Here is a 26761-nt window from a genome sequence, read left to right as displayed (position 1 = left end):
TTGCTCCTCTATGCTCCACCTTTCTGGGTGCATCATATGCTTGTCAAAATGATGATTCGTTTCTGTTAGTCCCACCCACAATGTTATGTTTACGACCTATGTTTACGACGTACGGATATAATAGTAAAATGTGCGCGTTTGTGAAGTTAATTTGAAAATAGCCTAGTGAAGCAAACATAAATCAGATCAATTCTTTTAAAAAGTAAAAGCCTTAGCAATAAATCCGAACCGTCTACAAATGAAACCCGAGAGACCACCTGAGGGTGATGGATTTATCGATCGGAAACCTCTGAACCAAGTGTGTTTGAAACATCATATTAGCATAGGTACAGTGTTTGATCCACTAAACAGATGCGTCCTGTGTGGAAAGAAACACATAAACATTGTGCTAGATCCTGGTCGCCACAACAAACTGCATAATTTGCAGCTGCGCACATTTCTGCGGTCCTCGATGCGCGTGAACTGACAGAGACGCTTGATTATGAAATCATCAGCGAAGCCCCGTTGTTTCACACTGAGGTAATGCTTTTTAATAAACTTCCTTTAGTTAACGTTAGTTAATGCATTAACTAACATTAGCAATACGTTTGTTACCATGTTTATTGATCTTTGTTAACCAGCTCAGGCAAATGTTAACAGATACAACTTTTAATTTGAATAATGTCATATTAGTAAATTTTGAAATGAACATTAATATAACAAATTACTAATGTTAATGCATGCTTTAGAAGTACTGTGTAATGAACCTTGGTGCTCTATTTTTTGTTGGCAATTTGACATGCAGTTTTCATATGCACACCTGGCCCACCCAGTATTATGTAGGCCCACCCACTTAAAAATTTCTGGCTACGCTAGTGGGGCCATCCCAGACAGCAAGCAGTGTCGGCCCAGATAGGGCCCAGGCTGGATCTGGGCCAAAACTATGTTGCTGTCTGGGATCACTTTCACTTTCAATCTTTATTGTGCTGAAGAAACAATTCGTTATGTAGACAGCAGTACACACGCATATGCAAACACAATCACCACAAATGTGACATTCTATTAGACACTTGACTTAATCTGCAGGTTTGAGTCACAATAGACTTTTGTTATGAAGACAGAAATAAGTAGACTAATATAAGGCATATTTCATAAAAAAAAAAAAAAAAAAAAAAAAAGACAACACAATAAATAAATTAATTCCCGTAATGATTTTTCCCACAGTTGTGAACAGTCATGGTTTCACTGGTAGTAGTGGCTGTATTTCTCCTCCAGGGGGCTCTATTTCAGCCCCCTCAGGCTGTAGCATTCAAAATCTTCTCTGCAGCTGGATCCCTCACCCATCATCAAATCACTGAGGCAGCTTTCCTCCGAAAGATGGCGGAAGTGTGTCCTGACGTAGCCACTGCCATAATCTTCAGTATTAACCATGCATTTAGTGGCAGCTAAAAGGGTGCAGAATGTTAACATTATTTTTTCCCCCTCTTATCTTCCTCTCCTCACCTCCAGATCAACAGCAAAGTGACTGCAACTACCGTCCAGAGAGCCTGCTCAAATGCATATTCTTCCCTCTTAAAACTATCCACTTTCAATCTGTCTGTTATTCAGACTTCCCTTAGCAATGCAGCTGTGGATAGAAAGCAGTTGAGTCCTGCTCATCATTTTGATGATGAAGCTTTCGAAAATGGACGGGACCTCATCACACAGGGCATAGCTGCTGTGAAAGTCAGCATCAAAAAGGGGAAATATTTGTCTGCCCGCTCCAGTCTTGGGGCTGTATGTCATACTTTACAGGTATGTTAGTCCAGGAGACCATACTACTAAATTGAGCAGATTTTTTTCAAACACTGTTAAAAATAATTTAGCATATGAATGTGTTTTTGTATGCAGGATTTCTATAGCCACAGTAACTGGGTGGAACTGGGAAGCACTGCTTCTTTCAACACGCTGATCAAACCTGAACGTCCTCACGACAAGCAGGTAATGTGCTGTATAGTCATGTATTCATCTGTTACAAACTACCAGGCTCAGGGCAGCGTAACAATAATGGGGAGGCCACGCACAAAGTCAGTTAACTCAAAATAAACATTTATTAAAGTAAATTATACTAAAAATAAACCTAAAAAGGGAAACGAAAAGAACAAAAGGATTAAAGAAGGCTCAAAGTCTGGTACTGGAGAGAAGTCAAGCTCAAACGGGGCACACCACACCGGAGGACAGAGATCCTTTAATCAGTCAACTCCTCATAGGTAATCCACCGCTGTTTGCCGATTGTCTCCACCCTGCAAACAGACAAAACACATACACAACACAAACCAGAACCTAGAACGCCACCTAGAGGCGGACAGATCGCGTTTAGGGAACAGGTGCTACCCCGGGTCGTAACACATCTCAGAAATACAAAGTTATCCCCAGTCACTTAATAGTTAGCCACATTTGTAATTACGCACATATGCCAAATAACAATTTTGTCACACTTTGAATATTGTGTAACTCCACCCACACTTTATGTATGGATGAAAAAACAGAAGCTGTGTTGGAGAAGACTGCAGTGACAACATTCTCCCAGATATACTGCAGCAGAAGACATTAACTTCAGGATATTTCAACTTGATTTCCTCTTCCAAACCTGCAGGTAAGAACTGACATTAGCACCGGTAGGTGTTTTGGTTTTCAAGACGAAATCAAAGTGTCCCCGAACCTGAGAATATGATACCTCAGTAGAGAGTAGCTTTGATGCTCAACTGGCTAGAACAAGTTTTTTTTTTAAAAAGTACTACTCAACAAAATTTCAATAAAAATATATGTCTTTCAGGCAAGTGTAGCCACGGAGGCTTTTTTGACAGGACCAGTTCAAAAGAACCTACAGGAGGCATCAATAAGGATAACATCAGCTCAGATCACGGCTTCCTTCACCTCTGTGCTGCTGAAATGGCCATCAATGCTACAATGGAATTACTGGAAGACATCTGACTAGCCACAGGCGAGCAAGCCTTTCTTCGGTATGAGTATTTGTACTGTATGGTTTTTCCACTAGGAACACAAAAGCAGCTATATAGAATAATGTCCAGACTGTACATTTTCATTAACTAAAAGGGAATAGAGTAAAATATCTCTTTAAACTTTTATCTCTCTTTGTAGATTGATGGGCCTCACTCAGACTTCAGTTCTGGCTTTTGTATTTGACATCACTGGAAGTTTGTCTTATTACATTGAAGTGTTCAAAAAAGTGTGCTTAAGTATCCTAGACAGCAGGAGAGGAACATCGGAGGAACCTTCAGAATACATTCTAGTCCCAATTAATGGCCAGGGTAGGTCTGTTGTGATTAAAATATATATTTTTTTATTAAATAAGATCAAATTGTTTCCAAGGTGCTGCTGGTCAAATGGGTGCCCTATGCAAAACTTCGCCTCCATAGTTTTATGCTCCAAGGCAGGGGTCGGGAACCTTTTTTGACCAAAGAGCCAATTTTTTTTGGTTAATTCATTTCTCCAAAAGAGTCTCTCTCTCTCTCTCTCTATATATATATCGCCTAATATTACATAAAATGCAAGTTTTTTTCAAAAATGTTTTAATAATAGTAACTTTATTAGGACCATGGAAACTAAAATACACATATATGCAACTAACTGTCAAAAATCAGGGGGATGAATTCTCTTCAAAGTTCTCTCTCTCTCTGTGTGTTTTATAACCTCTTTAATTTACCCCATTTCTCAACACATTACAGAGCTAATACACAAAATAAAACCAACAAAAACATAATCAACAATTTTAGCAATTAAAAACCATGTTTCCAAACTCACTCAATGTCCCTAGAGCATCGCTCACACCCCACCTCATTTTGAAAAAAGGTACATTATCAGTTTGTTTATAATATGCAACACCAGCCCTAAATTCTACCGATGATTTTAAAAAGAGGCAACAAGTCAACATCTTGGCCAGCATTTTTACATTGATGTGTTTTCAGGATTGCAATTTTGGCTTGTCCCTAGGGATGTGCCCGAAGCCGAATACATTATTCGGAAAGGCATGGATAATGACTTCAAAACGAATAATGGATTTATCCGAATAACAGAAAAAATAATGGCTAGTACTGCTCTGATAGGGTTTGACACAGTTTCATACAGATAATATCATGGTGATCATTGCGTTTGTCTAACGAATGTGGTCTCCTCAGCAATAAACTATCCGCACGCTCCTTTTCTGATTGCTGCCTGTCAGTGATGGCGAATCAGTGTTGCCAGATATTGCTACAAAAAACAAACACAACCAATCTCCTGAAAAATGCACCAAAATAAGTTTAAATCTTGTATTTTGCAAATAGGTTTCAGAATCTCTAACCTCAACCTTCATCTTCCCAGTTTATTAATGCCCTAATTCAAGGGCGTAGGTTTGCTTTTGACATTGGTGGGGACACAATAGAATCCCACCCCCCCCTTTTTTTGATAGACCTTGGACCGCATTTTCATGTCATTGCTATAGTAATGAACACAACTTTCACGCACATCTGATTGACAGATAAACTGCACGTTCTTATTTCAGTGTTGTTGTTTTTTTTTTTTGTATTTTGCAGATATTTCAGTTTGCTGTACATTCAGTTTAAAAACATTAAGTTAAATTTAAAGATCGTCCACGACCGCGGCGACTCAGGACTCGAATCCTGCCGCACCACAAAGTGCCACTCACAAAGGCTAGTTTCCCATAAAATCACATTATATTCGTCCCAAATTACTGTAAATGTACATAATGACTTAGGCTGGAAGATTGTATGTTGTGCATCTTTCAGCTCGACGTTTGTCTTTCTGTCTGTATGGATAATATAGAGAGCTAATAATAGCCGTAGATCATGTTTTCTCTTTCCGTTTGCTCTGTTTTGTCAAACACCGTCAAACTAATTCAAGCTTGTTGACAGGGGGGCACTGGCATTACATTTAATTATACAAGACGAAGAAAAGCGATGTTTGATCAAGGCTTTTGGAGGGTCCAAATGATTTGTTGCGCTCTGTTGATAAAAAAAACTCGTAAATGATCACAGACTCCCGCAACACATGATCTAAATTACTTAAAGTTCAAGCGAGCTTTATTGTCATTCTGTTATGAGTAGGCTACTGAACACTTGCTTTCCATTTCAATTTTTTTCTACTTGTGCTCTTATTTAAGATTGTGGATGCTTGTCTCTTGACGAATTTGTACACAAAGTTTCTCTGGAAAATGAGAAGAATAAAGTTATTTTTCTTTTTTGATAAAGTTTTAAATAGAAGATATTTACAAAGTTATCATTTTAATTATTTTAATTTTAATTTTCTTTAGTTATATAAGTAATATTTGTTAAATGAAAACTACGAATCGAACAGATCTGCATTTAAAATGGTATTTTCATGTAATTTGACGAACTTCCGGTTAAGCCACACCCACTTCCGGATCTATCTGAATACAGATACAGATACAAATAATTTTGAGATTGTCACAGATACAGATACAGATACAAATAATGGCTCCACTGCACACCCCTACTTGTCCCAATAAAAAAATAGCAAGCACACACTGTTCTCGCCAGGACAGCTTATACTTGCGCCACAGCCACATCACCCTGCAGTCCAAGACTGGTTGCCCACTGAAGCTAAGCAGGGTTGAGCCTGGTCAGTACCTGGATGGGAGACCTCCTGGGAAAACTAGGTTGCTGTTGGAAGAGGTGCTAGTGAGGCCAGTAGGGGGTGCTCACCCTGTGGTCTGTGTGGGTCCTAATGCCCCAGTATAGTGACGGGGACACTATACTGGCAAAAAGCACCGTCCTTCGGATGAGACGTTAAACCGAGGTCCTGACTCTCTGTGGTCATTAAAAATCCCATGACACTCATCGTAAAGAGTAGGGGTGTAACCCGGTGTCCTGGCCAGATTCCCTCCACTGGCCTTTATCAATCATGGCCTCCTAATAATCCCCATCCACTTGATTGGCTCTATGACTCTCTCTCCTCTCCACCTGTAGCTGGTGTGTGGTGAGCGCACTGGCGCCATTGTCCTGTGGCTGCTGTCGCATCATCCAAGTGGATGCTGCACACTGGTGGTGATTGAGGAGAGACCCCCCCACATGATGGGTGTATAGCAATACACAATAAAGCACTATATAAATGCAACATTCATTCAAACAAAAATTAAAAGGGTATTTGTAAAAGAAAATCCCAATTTCATAATTGGTTTTTCTAAAAGTGCAAAAAGTGGAGTAAGCCTTGAACGCTCACAAAATAAGTGAAACAGTGTCAGAAGCCTTACAAAAAGAACATTCGGGTATAACCATTTCATTGAACTTAGAAACAAAGTTGTTTGTAACCAACACGCTATGAAGTATTCTCCACTGTAGATCTCCAAATTTTTTAGGAATTGGAGGCTTATATAACAGCCTCCATGATGGATTCACATCACTGGGCACAGAAAGGTAAGTCATCCATTTAGTATCTATTCTTTCCCTCAGCTGTCGAAAGTGTACTGATTTAGCACAAATATTATAAACTATTTTCTTCCCCATACTTTGGGAATCTAAAAATTCAAACCCTTTTAATAAAATAACCTTAGTGTTCTTTTCAGTTTCCAAATCTTTTGGGACAACTTTTAATGCCGAAAAGATCTTAAATAGCAAGCCATCATTTAACGCAGAATCTGACAGAAGTGAATACTGGGGGGAAACAAAGCTCTTAACTATCCCTTCCACCATTCTTACTGACCTAATCCCAGCCTGGTCAGCAAGTGACTGAACAGTCTGCCACTGACCCCTTCTTATATCGAGCAGGTCTATAACTCTAGTTACTCCAGCATTCAAAAACATTTTAATTACAGAACCCGACAATGGAGACTGTAATTTAAAAAGAGGATTAAAAAACAAAGGTTCTGCACACCCATAATTTTCGTCATCCACTCTTGAGAATTTTAACATACTCCATGATTGAAAAATTGATACATGAAATTTAAAAAGTGAACCATTCACATTTTTAACATAAGGCTTATCAATTAAAAATAACTCTTTGTCAAGGTTTGTTCCCCCAAGATCTTTAAGATTATACAAACAATAATCAATCCACGGCATACCATCAGAACAGTACAACAGTTTTTGCAGTGTTTGTAATATCATTGCTGCAATTTTTGATTCAACATGTATAAGGCCTTGACCTCCCTCTATAACAGGAAGATAAAGAACCCCAGGAGGGAGCCAATAATGGCCATTACAAAAGAAATCAACAAATGCCCTTTGAACCTTTATTATCAATTCCTTAGAGGGATCTAACACTGTAACCTTATGCCACAGCATTGAAGCTGCCAGATTGTTAATTACAAGGCATCTCCCTCTATATGAGAGCTTTGGGAGAATCCACTTCCACTTTTGGATTTGTAAGAAATTATAGTCTGCCTCGACCCAGCTTCCACTCCACAATATGTTTGATCATGCTCATTTCCCAAAATGGCTTAATTATTATAGAAAAGAAGAAAGTCAACAGTTATGTTGTTTGTAGACCATTTGGGATGATCACATCCTGAGCAAATGGTCACCAATTGTAGAATGGGTGCGGGTGTGGGACACCGAGAACTACCTCAGACAAAGGGGTGTCAGAACTTAATTAACATACAGACCACAGCTGTAATAACAGGAGCAACTGTAACTGTATAAAAGGTTTGTACTTAGGATGTTCTGGGTTCATTCCGACTCCGCTGAACCCAAGGTACTACATGTGCTTTGTCACTGCTATGCTGCAATAAACATCTTCATCAAGATCTTCATCGTCCTCATCACTATTTCTTACATTGGCGAGCCACCCAGCGAGGGTCTTCCAAAAAAGCAGGGAAAGGTAAGAAAAGCGGTTTTCTTTCTTTTTGCTGGTTTTGTCAGGGAACCCCCTCGTTTAAAAAAAATCTAGAAAAGAAAATGTCAAGGACAGAAGAGAATTTGGTTTAGTCAGTATTAGCAGGAGGAGTTCTTAAGCCTATTCTGTACAAATTCTGTTTAAGATTCAAACGGAACTGAATCAGCCCGACGCACTGTGGTAGCAGAGTTGTATTGGAATTGTTGTTTCTAAAGGAACTGAAGCAAAGTGCTTAAGTCAAAGTTTCTAAAGTAACTGAAACTTGTTGTTGGTCTCTTATAATTCTGTTAAGATTCTAAAGTAATTGAATCAACCCAATGCAGTGTGGTAGCAGAGTTGTTGTGTCTAAAGTTGTAAGTTTCTAACGTAATTGAAACTGACTGTAAAGTTGTGATAATTCTGATGAAATTCTAAAGTAACTGAATCGACCCGACGCAGTGTGGTCACAGAATTATTTCATAACTGTTGTGTGTTATAGTGTAGTGAGTCCGACGCACCGTAACTCTGTGAAGTTTAAAGCCCAAAAACAGTGTTAATTTTCCCGATGTACTGTGGCCAAGTAAACTGTTTTAAAAATATAACATAAAACCCGAAGTAGTGTGGTTTTATCCGACGTACTGTGACAGTGTTGCATTTTTAACGGTTTAATGTAGTGAAATGTAAGGCCCGACGGAGTGTGGCCATTTGCGAAGAAGTGAAAATTTTGGTTTAGAAGCCCGACGTAGTGTGGCTGTTTTATTCATTTGAGTCCAAACCACAGGAGCTGTGAATAATTTGACTAACAGGTATCTTAAAGTAACTAGATAATGTTCAGTCAGTGAAGGAAAATACGCCTATTGAATTGCTGAAGACAATTTAATAAGATTGTGAAAATGGAAGAGCTGATAGTTAAATACATCGCTAAGCACAGCTCTGTAGGAATGTTTGATGGGATAGAGAAGGCAGACGACCCCTACGAGTGGGCTATGTCTCAGAAAAATAGTCTCAGAATGCCTAAAAACAAAGAGGGAAAAGTTGCTAATGCACTTCAAGCTCTTTTTGCCGCATACAAGGTAACTAAGAAAAGATTAGAGGAAATTAAACTAAATTCTCAAGTCAACGACAATGTCATCTCATTGAGAAATTGCAAGGCTGAAGAGATCATTCTGAAGGAACAGATAGTGAAATTGAGAAAATAAATTTCAAAGTCCGAAACAGAGAGAGAAACATTTAGATGTTTGTATGAAGTGACAGCTAGACAGTTGGTACATGCCCAATCCAATTCTGATTATGATGAGAATAACTGCAAGGAAGCCTTTAGTCAACGACATAATTCTTTAGATGATTCTGTAAGGTTCCCAATAGCACCAGTGCGAACAAGACAGAATAGAAATAGAAATGGAAATGAGAGGGTTCTTGATCAAAGAACTGAAAATGGCCAAGCTGTTAGACAGCTGTCTTTTATGGACTTTCAAAGTCTTGTTACAGCAGTGGGTACTTTTGACCCTGATAACATGGATCCTGTAGAGTTCTTGTCAAAACTGGAGAAGGTAGTGGATGTTTATAGTGTGTCAGATGAAGATGCTTGTAGACTTCTCATGATCTGCATTCCTCGCTCATTAACTAGTGTTCTCTCACAGGAGGTTCGTGAAAAAAGAGCAGACAGAGGGGCAAGGAGAGAAGCTCTGCTTAGACTTGCTGGGACTGATTTGGTTAACTTGAGAAAGATAACTGAGGTGACAATGGAAATTGGAGAGCATCCTCTAGCATTTGCGTCCAGGTTGTGGGAAATGTTTAGCTGTTACAGTGGTTTGCCCAATGTAACTAAACAAAATCTCATGTTTAAGTCTGCATTAATTACACAGAGCAGTTCACACATGCGAGAAGCCATTGCTCTGCATGTAGATGTAAATACACCATACGAGCAAATCATTTCCAAAATGACACAGCATTTCAATGCAAGAAGTCAAATGAAAGCTGCAGAATCTAGACATCGAGTCGCTGCCTTTGACAAGAGAAAATGTTCTAGATTATCTAATGGTTTCCATCAGAGAACATGGAGATTAGAAAGAGTAAATTCAGAAGGTGATACTCTCTGTTATGCATGTGGAAAAGCTGGTCACATTGCCAGGCATTGTCAAGACAATGTGAGACCTCATCAAAGCTTTGTCTGTCATGCATGTGGAAGGGATGGTCACATAGCAAGGCGTTGTTTGGAGAAAGGTAGGAAAGATCAGGAAGTTGTTTGTTTTGCTTGTGGAAGGATGGGACACAAGGCAAGACAGTGTCACTTTTCACACAAAAGAAAGATGGGCTATCGTGATTTGCTTAAGAAGATAGGCAGTTTAGAAACCCAGTTGGCACTGTTGAAAGGAAATAAGGAAGAAGCCGTTCACACCTTGCAGGACACAGCACTGCAAGAAGAACACGACTGTAGTTCAGTCACAAGCAGATGCTGATGTGAATTGGAGGAATTGTTTTATGATAGTATTATATTTTAGAAAAATATGTTTACTATCAAAAAGGGGGGTGATTCTTTATAATTTATGATAAATGTGTTAATGGCATTGATGTTTAAATGTAATTTATGATAAATTAGTTAATTGCATTCTGTGATTTACATTTCTGTAACAATGATGTTTTAAATGTGAAAAGATTCCTGTGGGGGAAAGGGGGGGCAACCTCTTCTTTTTAATCTTGTTTCAGGTATATGCTTGTTTGAAACGTGTAACGTGGAGAAAGATGATCCGGTCACCTGAACGACAAGAAGGCCAGCAGAACTAGTGGAGCCAGGGGACTTCCACAAAAAAAAAAAAAAAAAAAGACTTCTTAAAGAACAGAATGATCATCAGAACCAGAAATTCAGAGATTTCCAGACCTACAAGATTCAGAACTCCAAGTCTAAAAGATTTAGAAACCCTGAGACCCACCCTGGGATGGATGGACTTGATGGAATGGCAAAGACTGGAAAAATGGCATTGACTGCTTCTTCTAGAAGGACTTTTTCAAAGTGAAAAGAATAAACAATGGAAAAGAAAAACAAGGAGAGATCAAACCATTTCAGAGACTATTGACAGCAGTCGTTCCATCAAGATGGAAAACAAGTGGGCAAAGAACATATTACCCACAGAAAGAAATGCACAAAGACACAGACTCACTGCACATGACACTAGAAAGACACAAATATATGCATACTCAAATGCAGAAAATATATTATTGTCTTGTGAATGCACACATGTGGACAAAGGATGTTCACATTCATAAAAGGGACAGAACACACGTGAAGAAAACAGTACATGCAAACACACACACACACACACACACACACAATGTTGCCTGTTGATTGATGTTTTTGCTCCTTTGGCTTTTGGGCTGTCTGTACTGTCATAATGTTTAGTACATTTAGAAAATCCCTTTTGCTGTTATGGTTCTCACGTGCTCCTCACCCAAACCCAAAAGAAATGTTTGTATGTCATTTTGCCAAATTTGAGAAAAGTCTCTATGATAAATTTTGCTTAATTGGATGGAGCAATAACCAGTGTGCATGAGGTGATGACCCAATGACGGGTAAGATTTTCCTTTGGCCAGAGGGGGACAACCTAAGACAGGGCTTCACCGCCACTGGGCACCTACCCAGGAAGGGAGGTGTAATCTGTGTAAGGGAGTGGATGTGATGCTTCTTTTGGGCCAAGAGCATCAAAGAGGGGACTGTAAGAAATTATAGTCTGCCTCGACCCAGCTTCCACTCCACAATATGTTTGATCATGCTCATTTCCCAAAATGGCTTAATTATTATAGAAAAGAAGAAAGTCAACAGTTATGTTGTTTGTAGACCATTTGGGATGATCACATCCTGAGCAAATGGTCACCAATTGTAGAATGGGTGCGGGTGTGGGACACCGAGAACTACCTCAGACAAAGGGGTGTCAGAACTTAATTAACATACAGACCACAGCTGTAATAACAGGAGCAACTGTAACTGTATAAAAGGTTTGTACTTAGGATGTTCTGGGTTCATTCCGACTCCGCTGAACCCAAGGTACTACATGTGCTTTGTCACTGCTATGCTGCAATAAACATCTTCATCAAGATCTTCATCGTCCTCATCACTATTTCTTACAGATTTTACCAATAACCCGGTCAACCACTCCTTCCCAGTTCCTCTACATATACTGATCAGTTCCAAAATAAATGGCAATAACTTTTAAACCATCTTGAGCCCATTTACACTGCCATTTACACTTACCATTTACACTGCTTTGGCAACTGAGGTGGTCCAGTACTATGCTACCAGTACTATCTCCCATCAGCAAAGAATTACATTTTTCCCAATTTACACGTGGAGATGAAAAATATTCAAACATGAAATTATATTTTCAAGATCATTTGAATTTCTAATTATCAGAGTTACATCATTTGCATATGCTATGTAGCAAATTAGCTTAAAAAGGGAATTATTTATAATTAATTATAACTGGTTATAATTAATAATAAATATTTAAATTAGATCTTATAATTAACTGTAGCAGAATTGATATTACAATTATTTGATCTGTCTGGCCACCGAGCAGACAATATAATTATTTATCAACTCTAGGAGAGATTATTTTCCTGGCCAAGGAACAATAGCCTTCCTACTTATACAGTGCTAGCAGTAGTTAAGCATGTAGCAAGGAGCAACATTCAGTGAATTGTGAGCAGAACACAGAGACAATCAATTGTGAATATAAGGGATTTAATAAATGAAACTATAGCTAACATACAACTAAACTAACCAAAACATATATACACAGAATGAAGGAAAGTAAGGAAAAGAGAGAGAAGAGCAAAAGAATGGAAGTATTTCACATCAATTAACCACAACCTAAATGAGAATAATCAGAGGATCACAATTCACCTTAAAAAGGAGTTCAAACTTAAATTTGCATCTAATTAGTTATAAATGGTTACTTGCATTGGTTTTGTTGCTGAATAAGAGTCCTGATGCGGTAAACAAGAGGTTCTTGATGATTTCTTTAGGAGTGAGCTGAAGAATTTCCTCTGGTCCTTCTGAAGATAGGAAAGTCCACAGCGAGTCCACAAAGTTACTTGAAGGTGAAACTGCCAGAAGGTTAAACTCAAGAGGAGATTTTTGGAGTGTGTCCGTCTCGAGAAGAAGAGTTTTGAGCGACAATTGGTCTGAGTTCGGAACTTTTGATAGTTCATAGCTGCACCCATTTTTTTGGGTGGAGTGGCCAATCAGAGGCATGCATTTTGAGCGGGAGAAACTTTCTTTGTCTCCGTTTATGGTCCATTTGCATTTTTATTGCTGGTCTGGAAAGTTGGTGCAGCTTTACTTCAAAACATAGTAAAAATTGTTTGATGCATTTCACGATCACATAGTGTACATAATTGTGTGAGAAATAAAGAGAAGATCATTTTGATACCAAGAAAGTAACCTCCAGACGATATTAAAGCAGAGATACACTCATACACTTCAATATAGGCGTTTAAAGTCTAACTAATACAAGTAAAGGGTTTTAACTATGTTAATATAATAGGGGAATATACACACAACACATGCATATAGCAGATACATTTATAACTGCTTAATTATGGCCTAAATAAAGAAAATGTCTTTAGGTGTGTGTGTGATGTGTATTGGAAATTGTGGAGACAGACAACTGGTCTGGTTCCTGGCACGGGGGTCATTCCATCCTCTTTGGAATGTGTTTGAAGTTTGATAAGGAGACCAGAGAGGTGACCTGCTTAGCATCTCTTTGATAGTGGGGAAAAACCAGCGGCAATTTAGCACCCATATAAATGTAAACAGTGAGGCCAGGTCGGTAATTTATATGCAAATGTCAAAAGGCTAAAAGGGTTTCTTAAAACAAAGTGTAATCAGCCATCATGAGCTTCCGCAGACTCTACAGCTATAAGTTTAGTTTGGGGAACTTTAGGGCAACCATGAACACCAAAACCACATAGTCTTTTTCTCAGCAAACTCAAAAAAGGCTCAATAGAAATGGCATAGAGTAAACCTGATAAAGGACACCCTTGTCTTATTCCTCGTTACTGAAAAGGGCCTTGTTAATATACCATTTACTCTTAACATGCTATAAATATCACTATACATGAGCCTAATAAAGGACACAAAATTATGACCAAATCCAAAAGCCTCAAGCGTCTTAAATAAATAAGAGTGGTCCACTCTATCAAAGGCTTTTTCTTGGTCCAATGAGAGAAGCCCGATGTCCAGGTTAGGTCTTTTTGACACTGTAATAATGTCTCTGACATTACTGTCAAATATTGTTCAAATATTGAAAAATTGTCAAATATTGTTCGGTTAGGGATACAATAAGACTGATCGTTGTGAATAACAGGTTCAATACAGGTCTTCAATCTGTTGGTTAAGGCTAAAAGATTTTGAGATCAACACACAGCAACCAAGGTCTCCTTTTTTGGGGATCAAGGTTAAAACTGCTCTCCGACAGCTTAAAGGAAGAATCTCTCTTTCAATACTTTCCACCAAAGCATCATAAAAGTCCTGACCAATTAAGTTCCAAAGAGCCTTATAAAACTCAGCTGAAAGGCCGTCCAAGTCAAGTCAAGTCACCTTTATTTACATAGCGCTTTTAACAATACAGATTGTGTCAAAGCACTTAACAGTATCAAATTGGAGGATAGAGTGTCAGTAATGTACAAGATTAAACACTCAATTTTCAGTTAAAGGCATTTCATTATTGAATTCAGAGATGTCATTGTCTAGCTCAGTTTAGTTTAAATAGTATCTGTGCAATGTGCAATCAAATCGACGATAAACGCTAGAAATTAAGTGTCCCCAACTGAGCAAGCAAGAGGCGATAGTGGCAAGGAACCAAAACTCCCTCTGTGACAGAATGGAGAAAAAAACCTTGGGAGAAACCAGGCTCAGTCGGGGGGCCAGTTCTCCTCTGGCCAGACGAAACCCGCAGTTCAATTTTAAAATGTTAAGTGCTTCAGTATAAAAACGATCAAGCCTGGCTCCAGACATAATATTTGAGTTCACTTTCATCCAAGTATACTGTCTAAGCCCAGGAAATGTGTCTCTCCACAAATCAACAAAATTATAATAATCAACTATTTTTTTAAGTGCGTTATCATATTGCTGCGTGTTTTTGAAAGTTTTGATTTTGTTTGGTTTAATATTTAACATCACCTTTGTGAGTATGATTCTCATTAGGCTTGTGAATTAGCAAACATGAACAGGGACATAAGGCTTCATACATATTGTTTGTACCAAGATAGTGATAAGACAAAATTGAAAAGCATACACGTGCTACACATAAGCCCAAAATGTGAACGCAACGCGTTTTCCTCTCATGCACCAGACATTATTAGACTACATTCTGTACACACCTTGCTAATAAAGCATACTATGTGCAGAAAAACTGACAAACCCAAAATATGCACTTTGAATACTGTGTGTCTTAATGCATAAGTGTTTATTACGATTTTCTAAAGGGAGGAAAACACTTAACGTTTAAACAAGTTGTGTTAATATTCTGGGCTCGTCTGTATGTCTTTTATCATCACTGTCTTACATTAAGCCAGCATTTTGAAATGCCACAAAACTGTTCACAAGTTTCCATAATTTTAATTTTAGTTATCATTTGTTGAAATAAATATAAACTATAAACACAGTGTGCTTGTGTCTGTCTGTTGTTATCCACAATCTCTGATTCTCCTCCGTGGCCATGGAAAAAATGAATATGTGACAACAATTATAGCCTACTTCATCATTTAAATGTTTCCAAAAAAGAAATGGACCAACTTCTGTCAGCTTGATGAATAAATACTTTATTATCTACCATGTGACGCCTGAAGCAGCAGCGAGCGTCCAGGGGGTGACACTGATTTTATAGTAATCAGATCAACATTTTAAACAAAATTCTACAAAATTTAAGAGATAAAATCGAATTATCATGCGAATCCATAAACTCGTCCCTGCAAACGATCCAATGAAGATTGTGAATATTTAACTTAAAGGCAAAAACAAAACAAAAGATAAGCAGGTATCTACGGAAGGATTTTCCGTACTATTTTCAAAAGCAATTGCAAATCGTATTTTCAATTGCGTTTTCCACATTTGAGCGCATAAATTGTGACATAATCAAAATGCAATTGCAAATCTTGCATTACCGTTTGGATTCGCGAATGCACAGTGACTGCCACATTTGAAAAGGCTTTGTCCATTTGCAATTATATTTCCCATGTCTTAAGAGTTATGAGCCTGTCATATTTAAATAGCAATATTAATTACCACATTTAGGTTTTCACTACATCAAAACTCAAATGAAATCGCAATTCCTTTTGCATTTGAATTTCTGATGTCTACACGGAAAGCTGTCAATCAATGTGAGGGGGCGGGACTATACTAGGGGGCGTGTTTGTATTGGGAAGTGACGTCACTCACAGACGACCGTGCTGAACGCTTTGATTAATGGAGGTAATCGGTAAAGGCTCCGTTAAAGGCAGCTGTCAATCAGTTCGTGCCTGTGTGAACGAACAGACAACCTTCTTGGCACAATACATAATTCTGTCTTTTTTACCCCAAATGCAGCGATTATACCCTGCTAACAGCGGGAGCCACAACGGTACGCACAATAGGCCAATATTCACTATTAACGAAACGCTTTTCACCTGTCTAAACATGTCTCACTGTTTCTCTCACTCCGATTTTATGAAATATCATGTGGTGCAACCATCAAGAAACTACCATTTTGGGACTTTTATGTTGAAATCCATTCAAAGATAGGACTTTGCATCATATACCAATTTGCCAAGGACCCATGGAAGCATCAAGCAGATTTTAAGTGTCTTTCAAATTTGGAAAAAAATTATCTTTTTAACGGCTGGTATGTAGTTACCATATTTGGATATCATGTTGTATGACCTCAAAAAACAATGATTAATAAGTTATTTCTGCAGTTATTTATTTTCATTATAAATTTCATAGTGACCTTTTGCGGGAAGCTTGTTTTGTTTAGGTGACCAATTCTGTGCTTGTAAATTTTGACTGAATTTGACAATTTCATGTGGTGTGACCAAATATCATGTGGTGCGACCACTGCAGACTGTTTTCCATTATAGATATATGTCCCAGATTTTTGTGCTTTTATATTCAGTTGATGGTTTATATACACAAAATACTTTATTTTAGTATAATTTGGAATATATTTTTATGCAATTTGGGTCATTTCAGATGGTTTATGTTTAAACTTTGTACAATATGAGAAAAAAAAAGCAAAATAATTAAATAATTCAGAGCATGTAATTTTAGTTTGATTATTATACATTTATTAATACTTTATTATTTATTTATTAATAACTATTTTAATCTATTCTACCAGATTATACTGCCAAGCAAAGTAAAATAAACGTTCACCAAAGGCAGCATGTTAATTATGACCCTGCAGTCTAGCACAAACTCAACGTCATTTTCCACTATAAGAAAGATGTTCATGTTGTCATCTCAGAGCCTGAGCCAGCAACCTCCCCCTACTCTAAATTGACCTTTCGCAAAAACAAGACAAGAGCTGGTTACTTTTAGTATGAAACATGAAACAGTGTTCAAATTTTGTCATTTTTTAAAAAGAAATTCAAACAACAAATAGTGTTTTGTGGCTCTTTAACATGTTGTGACAGATCGCTGTAGTGACTTAGTTCAAGTGACACATGAACTGATCACCTCTTCATCTTTACTAGTCATAGCACAAAATAAACATGAATGACCATCAGAAGGTATCTTGTTTCAACCGTGAAAAGATGTCAATACACACCATTTTTCAAGTTCAAGTTCACTGACGTTAAAGGGTTACTCCACCCCAAAATGAAAATTTTGTCGTTAACCACTAACCCCCATGTCGTTCCAAACTCGTAAAAGCTTTGTTCGTCTTCGGAACACAATTTAAGATATTTTGGGTGAAAACCGGGAGGCTTGTGACTGTCCCATTGACTGCCAAGTAAATAACACTGTCAAGGCATCGTCAAAATAGTCCATCTGCCATCAGTGGTTCAATCTGAATTTTATGAAGCGATGAGAATACTTTTTGTAAGGGAAAAAAAGGACTTTATTCAACTATTCATCTCCTCCGCATCACCGTAGCGCCATTTTGGAGAGTATCCACTGTACGCAAACTGCCGCACCACATGGATACGTTTTCTACGTATATTTGCGCTTTGATTTGAACGAAAATAGCGTATCCATGTGGTGCGGATGACACAGAACAGCGTACGCAGTTTGCGTACAGCGGATACTCTCCAAAAGTACACTACGCTGATGCAGAGGAGACAAATTGTTGAATAAAGTCGTTATTATTTTTCTTTGCATACAAAAAGTATTCTCGTAGCTTCCTAAAATGCAGATTGAGCCACTGATGGCAGATGGACTATTTTGACAATGTCTTTCATACTTTTCTGGGCCTTGACAGTGTTATTTACTTGGCAGTCAATGGGACAGTCACAAGCCTCCCGGTTTTTATCCAAAATATCTTAATTTGTGTTCCGAAGACGAACGAAGCTTTTACGGGTTGGGAACGACATGGGGGGTAAGTGGTTAATGACAAAATTTTCATTTTGGGGTGGAGTAACCCTTTAACCTACTCTCCTGTCTGGTTTGTTTGTCGGCATTATAATATGTCAGACTGCCTGTTAATCAAACTCCCGGCGAAAGGGTCAGTTGAGCAGCCAATATTGGGCAAAGTACAGAAATAACTGGGGCTAAAGAAATGCCTGCAGTTAATGCCACGTGCTGCACTTTTCACACGTCTCTTTAAATGGATTTTTAATGATATAAGGTCTTTGTGTCATTTGGAGAAACCTCTCATCATGTGGTGCGACCAATAATAGCAATAACTGTATTAAAATTAAAATAAAATATCTAATTTCTGTGGTTGAAATATGAATCATAAATAAATCTGTTAACTACATTTAAGAAGGTAACTGAAATTATAGAACAAAAATAAGAGATCATTATTTACAAAAACAAATTAAATCCAAATGCTTTGTTTAATTACTGAGAACATTTTTAAAAAATGTTAAGCAAAATGCAATAAATCATGGTCGCACCACAAGACATTTTTTAAGGCTACGGCCAATTCATCTAGATCAGGGGTGTCAAACTTACGGCCCGCGGGCCGGAACCGGCCCGCCAGGGGGTTCAGTCCGGCCCGGGGGATAAATCTGCAATATGAAAAAAATCATTTTCATTTTCGGCGGAACTAACAGCAGATGGTAGCACTGAGCTTCAGGGTCTGTGTGGCGTTAGCTTTAAGACGCAGTGGGGTCTGAAGCCCTTATAGAATCACGCCAAATCATCAGCTCTGGTGTGCACGCAGCAAGTTTCGGTGCTTAAAGAATATAATATTCGGCGCCACTATTAAATTCAGCATGGCGAAAAATACAACAGCTTGCACAGAGAACTGAGAAGACAGAAGGTAAATGAAATGTTGGTGGGTCTGAGGAAACAGCAATCTGTTTTCACCCGGAGCCAAGAGGCCAATGATGCTGCAGTGAAAGCCAGCTACCTAATTGCTAGCGAAATCGCATTAGCATCAAAGCCGTACTGCGAGGGGGAGTTCGTTAAAAATTGCATGCTGAAGGCTGCCGAAATTGTGTGTCCTGAGAAGCGACAAGCTTTTGCCAATATTAGCTTGACGAGAAATACCGTGGCAGACAGGATTTCGGGAACTATCGGCAGATTTGGACAGCCAATTGAAACGCAAAGTGGAGTCATTTCTGGCATTTTCTGTTGCAATTGACGAGAGTACTGATATTACGGATGTCGCTCAACTGGCCATATTCATTCGTGGAGTTGACGAAACTTTGACTGTCACAGAGGAGTTTCTTGAGTTGGTGCCTATGACCGACACCACAACAGCTGAGGACATTTTCCGCTCCGTCGTTGGAGCGCTGGACAGAGTCGGGGCGGACTGGTCCCGCGCCGTAAGCATGGCTACAGATGGTGCGCCGTCAATGATCGGGAAAAAGGCAGGTGCTGTGACAAAGTTTAGAGAGAAAGTACAAGCCGCAAATGGAGGGGATGATTTTTGGACATTTCATTGCATTTTGCATCAGGAGGCCTTATGCTGCAAGTCGTTAAAAATGGATCACGTCATGGAGGTGGTTGTCCGAACTGTTAATTTCATCCGAGCCAAAGGTCTCAATCATCGTCAGTTTGACAGCCTTCTCAGTGACTGTAACATTACCCATGGTCTGCCATACCACACTGAAGTAAGATGGTTAAGCAGAGGTGCTGTGCTGAAGCGCTTCTTTGATCTACGTGGGGAAATCGGACATTTCATGGAGGGAAAAGGTAAACCTGTTAAGGAATTACAGTGCCCACTATGGCCGCAGGACCTTGCATTTATGGTTGATATTACAGAGCACTTGAATGATCTGAACAAAATGTTGCAAGGACGCAAAAAAATTGTAACACAGTATTATGACAGCATACGTGCATTCAAGTTAAAGCTCACGTTATGGGAGACGCAGATGGCAAGCGGTGACCCTGCTCATTTTCCCTGTCTAAGAGATGTGTGCGCAGCAAGCGTTAATCCTGACGTGAGACAGTACAAAGACAAGATTTCAGGGTTGCCGAGGGAGTTTCAGTTTCAGGTCTTTAGCGAACTCGAGGCAGAATTCGCAGTTTTTCGCTCACCATTCACAGTCAGAGCGTCTGATGTGCCCGTTGACATGCAACTTGAAATAATTGATTTGCAGTGTGATGTAGAATTGAAGGACAAATTTGCCTCTGTGGGCTTGGACACATTTTATCAGTATCTCCTGCCAGGCTATCCTAAATTAACAGCACTGGCTGCAAAAATGTTGTGCATGTTTGGGACCACCTACCTTTGTGAGCAAGTTTTCTCAGTAATGAATATTAATAAAACTAAGCTGCGATCAAAGCTCACACATAAGCACTTAAATGAGATTCTAAAATTGGCTGCTACTCAGGACATGATGCCTGATTTTGATGCACTTGTGCAGGCTAAAAGATGACAAGTTTCAGGGGCAAATTGATAAAGTAAATTTGTTTACTTTAAAAAAAAACCTCTGTTTCAAAAAAACATACATACTTATTTAATATGTATAAATTTGCTAATTTTTTTTGTTAACATGCAGGAGAGTGTTTTTAAGTTCCACAAAACTGTGACTAAATGTTTTGCGACATTGTACAATAACTGTGATCAGTTGTTATGCATAATGCACTTAAATAAATGTGAAACTGAGTAATAGTGCTGTTGAAATTGCACATACTAGGTTGTTCATAATATATTTTGTAAAAGGACAATTCATTTAATATAAAGATTTTTATAATTTACTTCTTCTTTGCACTAATACAAAGAAAAAAAGTGGACTTATTGTTAGTTCTATGTAATTTTGCTATGAGTTTACTGGTCTGGCCCCCTTGAGATCCGATTAAGCTGTATGCGGCCCCCAGACCAAAATGAGTTTGACACCCCTGATCTAGATGAAAAAACACTAAAATCACTTAATTTTACATTTTAATATGAATTTATGTGTACACAACATTCTTAATGTTTGAACAATTACAGTGGATATTATTAATTTTTGTATTTTAAAATTGGCCTGTTGAAAATCCTTATACGTCAATGACCCATATATTCATGTATTTCAAAGTGTGAAAACATGTAAACATAGAGTGGATGTTATATTTATATGTATATTCATGTGTTATTGTAAATATGTACATACTTACCCTTGTATACTTACCTTGCTATTTGGTTGACCTGGTTTAATCCAAGAGGGCAGGGCTTGGGCTATAAAAGAGAGCACCAAACCAGTGTCAGTTATTAGTTTACCTGGCGAGCGAGCAACTGTGATGCCATGAGCAATTTTCAACAACAAAGTTTGCGTGTGTATATATATTTATCTGTTTGTTTTGTACAGTGTTTTCTTTGTTACTTTGTATATAGCTTTGGTCATTTTTCTACAGGGACTGTTTCACCTCTCGAGCACTGTAAATAAATCATCACTTTCCATGTAACATCTCTGCGAGTATTGCCATCATTTTTTGGGGGGATTTTTATATTTTTGTCAACTTTTTTGTGTGGGTGAACCCTTTCACCTGACGTCGAGCCTGCGAAGACCTGTTGTCTCACACTACTGTAAAGCAACTCTAAAAACAAGACAATAATAAAGTATTTTTTCCCCCAGTTAAAGTCAGTTCATTGTTGATTCAGTTCAGTTTAATAACTGTGTAAATTCACCAATTATGGAATGAGTTCAATTCATCTATAAAGCAGCTCTGAAGAAGATAGTGATGTCATCATCCATCTCAGTTCAGTTCTCTTCTAGCAGTGTCTGTGTAATCAAGTCGATAATGTTGCCAAATATTAAGTGTCCCAACTAAGCAGGCCAAAAGGTGACAGTGACAATGAACCCAAACTCCATCGGTGACAGAAATGGAAAAAAAAAAAAAAAAACTTAGGACAAACCAGGCTCAGTCAGGGGTCCAATTCACCTCTGGCCAGATGGTGTGGTTTAATTCTAAGATGCAACACAAGTCAGATTGTGGATTGGTGTTATTCAGAATATTCATCCAGTTCCTTCTCCTAGATGATTAGGATGCATCATGCCAGCGTTTGGTGGGGCTAAACCTGAACACAGGGTCAGTGCAGAGGACTCGTCTGGTTCTCGTGGTCTATGCTGAGGATTTGTGCCGATGGCCATCTAATTGACAAGTTCTTTACAGGGGATCTGTCTCTAGGGCTCATCTAGTTGTCATGGTCTCTGCTGACATCTAGGGCTGTTGTGTTTGTCTCTAGGTGCTGATCCACCATCTGGTCTGGATACTGGTCAGGTCTAATTTTTTTTCCCAAATGTGTTTCTTGAAGGTGACTGTTCTTCAGATAGAGAGAAGTTCAGCCAAGGCAGAAAACTTTTCTTTTGTGCTGGATCCAACTCTGTCCAGCTCAACAGCGTATCTCACTGGAGACTCTCTAGTCTTTACCCTCTACAGCCCCACAGGTACAGCAACACATTATGAACAGAATGTGCTTAATGAATCAGTTTTTCTGTGCTTAACAGATCATGTACCAATAAATAACAGATAATTATTGTGTGTCAATGTTTGGTTTGGTGGTGCACTGCTTTGGTTCCTTGTGATTCCAAGTTCCTCAGTGTTTGGTTTTATACCTGCTGCTTGCAGTACTGTAGATCCTAACCTCTACTCTCCAGGCCTTTGCAACTACACCCATGACTGTGCCACTGTTTTGTCCCCACACCTTCAGGTGTGTCTCAGTCAGGTTCAGTGGCAGAGGGTCCTCTGGGCAGCATCCTGACTGTAGGGAATCTAAAGAGAGTAAAACTCAACTCTGACAACCACAAGCTCCACAAGCTCCTACACCTTAAATGTCATGGGTAAATTCTTTTCTGCATGTGACTTGCTATTAGGGTTTTAAAAAAAACAAAAAAAAAACAAATCAAAACAAAGGGGGAAAACTGTCATTTACTCACCCTCTTGTTGACCAAAGACTAATGTTCTTCAAAACACAAATGAAGATATTTTTAATATTTGCTCATCAATTTTGTCCATCCATTGAAAGTATAAGCAAACTATTTCTTTTAATGGATCACGGTTTTATATACTAAGTAAATATATAGATTGGCGCACCGAAATAAAATATTAAGTGACAAAAGAGCACGGTGCAAATGGCGTTGTGGGACTCAAAAGTAAATTTGCCAAAACAAAGTAAAAGTATATGCATTTCTATATTCCTTCAACTGTGATTGCAAGTCAGAGTTCTGTGGACGTCCTCTTTTACTTTGTGGAGATAGTTGAGGGAGGTCATGGAGACTCATGGGGACAGAGTTTCACGCGCCCTTTTATTGGTACAATACTGATATCTTCCTCAAAAATGTATTATTGAAAGTAATAGATTAAATAAAACAATTTTTAAAAAAATCAATTTTTTTATCTATCAGGTCAGAATGCTACTTTGTTTATCACATACATGCATAGTACTGGTACGTCACCCCCAAACACTGATACAATATTTCAAATAACTGTTTTCTGATTGCTGATCAGGTCAGAATGTTACTTTTGTTTGTCACATACATGCATAGTACCGATACTTCATTGTTTCTCTCTGATTGCTGATCAGGTCGGAACGCTACTTTCTATGTCTCTGTGACCGGAGGAGATTCAGTCGCAGTGACTGACGTGCTTCTAGTTGAAGCTTCAGGATCTGATGTTGTCAGTGGAACTATCAAATCTGTCGGTGCGACAGACTTCCTGGTCAGCATAGACAGAATCCCAGAGTGGGTGTTTGTGGTGCAGCTGAAAGGGCTGTTGAATGATTTGTCGTCGGCTAGTCGATTCCAGAGGCAGTCACCCACCCAACATAAAGGATCTAGAATAACAGTCACGGTAAGTAATATCAATGGCAAAATGTTGGGTACACAAACACAAATAACTGTAATTTACAACAGTTATTAAACAAAATACACTTAATTTTACATAACAGTTTGAAACAAAAAGTTTTAAAAATCATTACTGTTTAAGACAAATAACATGCATTTACCATAACTATTCCTTCACAGGCCCAGTCACAGAACATTACACAGCCTGGAGTCCCATTGAGTCTCAACTTTAAGTTAAGTTAAGTCGTGACGTATTGTCAAGTATGGTTGCTCTGCATACTCAAAATGGTGCTCTGCATTTAACCCATCCAAGTGCACACACACAGCAGTGAGTAGTGAACAAGTGCACAAATACACACACAGTGAACACACACCCGGAGCAGTGGGCAGCCTTGCTCCAGCGCCCGGGGAGCAATTAGGGGTTTGGTGCCTTGCTCAAGGGCACCTTAGTCATGGTATCAAAGGTGGAGAGAGTGCTGTTCATTCACAATCCCCACCTTCAATTCCTGCCGGTGCAAGAATCGAACCAACAACCTTCAGGTTACCAGCCTGACTCCCTAACCATTAGGCCACAACTACCCCAAACAACTTTACAGTGGCCTCTAATGCTACAGGCAGCAACTATACTATCAGAGCTCGGACTGACCAGGGCTTCAACGTGTCTTTCCCCAGCTCTTTGACCCTGGGAACCGGGGGAAGTGCTCAAGGAAGTCTCACACTCACTGCACCCTCAGACACCGAGTCAGGGACGGATGTCGCACTCACTATTGAGGCAGAAGCTCCGGGATCCACTGATCTGAATTATGTCACACTGCGACTCACTGTCTCCACGGCAAATAATATTTTCAGTGGATGTTACTCACTTTCCATGTGTCACGAATCTGGTCCATGCACTTCAGCTCCCTCACCACCAGAGGTCACCCGCTCATCACATGGACTCTTGCACTTCACCATCTAACTGCATTTCCCATCATCCATTGCACAGATATCACAGCTGTCACCAATCACTCATTGCACTAATCACACGCACACCTGATCCTACGCACACGCAATCACACACTCTATTTAAGCCTTGGACTTTCTCTGCCTCACTGCCGAGTATTGTATGCGTTTACCGCTCCCCTAGCCGTAGCTACACTACAGAGCCCTTGTCAGTATCATAGTCTTGGATTACCTATTCACCTGTGTTTGTTTCTAACCCGTGTTTCCTGGATTAACCCTTTCTGTGCCAATCCGTGTTTCTTTTCAGTTCCTGTATTGTTCTGCGTTTTTCACTCCCCTAGTGTTAGCTGCGATACGGAACTTTTGTTATTTTCTAGTCTGTGTTCCTAGTGTTTACCCCTGTCTCCCTGTTCGGACTCTGATTATTTCCCTTGCCTGGATTATAGCTCGTGTACCTGGATTATCTCTCTGCCTTGCCCCATTGGATATTGTTCGCCGATCGTCGACCCACGCTTGCCCTAGGTTTACTCTTTGTCTTGTCCCTGCCATACCTGTTTACCATTGTTTCGACCCTGCCTGTATTTATGACCATGCCTTTAAATAAAAGCTTGCACATGGATCCGCACGTCTCACGTCTCGTCAGCCACGTTACACCATGTGTCTTACTTTCTTCTGGTTATTCATTTGCCATTTTGTGTGTTTCTAAATAACATTTAGCACAATTGTATTTTAAAATCTTTATTTGGCTTGTGCTGTCCTTGGTAAAAAAAAACCTTTGTTATTATTAAAGGGGTGGTTTACTGCTTTTTTTCTTTGCTTGATTGCGTTTATGGGGTGCAATATAACATGTCTTCGTGTTTTGTTTGTTAAAAAACGCCTTATTTTTCATATATTTCACCTTTATTGTAAGCCGCTTTCTCCTCTGTCATTTGAACGACCGGTTGACTTCCTGATTCTCTGAAACCACTCCCTCAGAAACAGGCGATGGGCTCAGATTGGTTAGTTGGGCCGGTGTGTTGTGATTGGCTAAACTGCGTACTGCACATTGTCCGGAAACTTCACGCCCATTACCTTCACGGGCGACAGTTGCATGTGCTGCGGTCAAATGTAAATAATGGTGTCAACATTGCCGTATCAGTTTGAGCCAGAATCAGACCCAGAAAGCGGTAATGAAGAGAGTCAAGCAGAACTTCCACAAGCACGGCTCTTACTAAACGTTTCTGAATGGAAGTTTGCTGTTGTGATTACATACAATTTTTTAAAGTTTGTACAGTCTTATACACACAAAATAGCATCGAACTAACTGGCTACTATAACCAAACAGCGTTGGCTTGTGTTTCTTGATCAAATCGAAAAATTACGTCATAAAGTATACATGGAAAATACATTTACAAAATTAGTACATAATTACAAATTCGGGTCCAAAATGTTTGTATGCGTTTGTCATAGACACACGAAACATCATTCAACTAACTGGCTACTAAAACCCGTTGGCATTTGTTTACGTCCTTGATAAAACTAAAACATTACGTCTGAAATTATACGTGCAAATACATTTAAAATTATTAAATCTTACTTACAGGTTGTGGCCCAACAACTGCTG

General features: G+C 39.0%; 1 pseudogene; it reads left to right on the top strand.

The window, feature by feature from the left end:
• The first annotated feature begins 1138 nt into the window (after positions 1 to 1138).
• LOC131543785 (uncharacterized) lies at positions 1139 to 25716 on the top strand (annotated as a pseudogene).
• The last annotated feature ends 1045 nt before the right edge of the window (positions 25717 to 26761 follow it).

The sequence above is a fragment of the Onychostoma macrolepis genome, chromosome 01, assembly GCF_012432095.1.
Source record: "Onychostoma macrolepis isolate SWU-2019 chromosome 01, ASM1243209v1, whole genome shotgun sequence".
Lineage (NCBI taxonomy): Eukaryota > Metazoa > Chordata > Actinopteri > Cypriniformes > Cyprinidae > Onychostoma > Onychostoma macrolepis.
Note: the sequence above shows the minus strand (reverse complement) of the source record. Positions and strands in the feature narration are given on the sequence as shown.